The sequence below is a fragment of the Crocodylus porosus genome, unplaced genomic scaffold, assembly GCF_001723895.1.
Source record: "Crocodylus porosus isolate Cpor-Errol unplaced genomic scaffold, CroPor_comp1, whole genome shotgun sequence".
Lineage (NCBI taxonomy): Eukaryota > Metazoa > Chordata > Crocodylia > Crocodylidae > Crocodylus > Crocodylus porosus.
In genome coordinates this window covers 60385525-60386788 of record NW_017728948.1, presented here as the reverse complement: position 1 = coordinate 60386788, position 1264 = coordinate 60385525, and positions in this window count along the sequence as shown.

The window sequence follows — 1264 nt, the reverse complement described above, 5'->3', positions numbered from 1 at the left end:
CGCTGTGGCACCGATAGCAATTTTAAACTAATATGCTTTGATCCTCTGGACATTATTTAAGTTAACAGGATCCTTATGAAGTACCAAATAAGAAAAAAACAGATTCTGATCTAAACTAAAGCAAAATAAGTCCTATTTTGCAGAAGCTACAGTTTTTCCATTGACTTATATATGCTTTTGATCAGGGCCTATGTTTAGATTCTCTTTCCCTCAGGGTTCAAACTGTTACCAATTAGCATGGTGTTGTGTATATATAAGAGTATTATTGGCTACTAGAAGATATCAGAAAAACCACAACCTCCAAAATAGAAACTGCTTTTAAAAAGAATTATTATTTTGCGTTGAAATCCATATGAAATAGAAAAGAAAAAATGTGGACCTGTTGATGGGAGCAATAAAATGTTTGAAAAAATCATGGAAATATTCGTATTGTATAAAATGATGTAGTAATTGCACAAACATAATCTGGAATAAAGAAAATCTGAGGGATGAAAAGACCTAAGAGCAGAGTTCTTTTTCACCTTATGCATCCAAATGCTAGTATTCCAGCCACATAAATGGTATTTTGGGCACTTTTACACAGATTGGGATTATGTTTTCTGTGTAGTGTGAATGTATAAGCATCCATATGGCCCCTTACCATGTCTAGCAGATTATGCAGGTGCGCAGCTACCTGAAAGGTACAGGAGGAGGAGAAGAAGAATCTACCTATGTTTTAGCTCTTTTAGCTGACTGGTGAAGGCATTTGCCCAGAAAGGGGGAGATGCAGGGGGTTGTGAACCTGCATCTCTCTGACTGCCCAGCACATACACTGGGCACAGATATTATTAGTCAGCCATCCTCTTGAGGCTGAGCCTCACATGAAGTACAGTTGAGGAGTTTCTACCTCATTCAAGTTTTAGCACAGATACTCCATAAACACATTTTTAAGAAGCACTTTTGTACCTTTATATAGTGCAAACTGGGGACGTCTACATCTTCATTAAAACACCATAATCGGTGCTACTGAGCATTAGCACAGGTGAACACTTTTTTAATGACATTAATGCACACTAAACTAAATCTACTGTGCATTAACGCATTAGCACAGGATTTGCGTGCCTCACTAATGCACAGAAGAATTAGTCTTCTGTGCATTAAGCATCTTATAGATTCATAGATGCTAGGGTCGGAAGGGACCTCAACAGATCATCGAGTCCGACCCCCTGCATAAGCAGGAAAGAGTGCTGGGCCTACATTACCCCAGCTAGATACTCATCCAGCC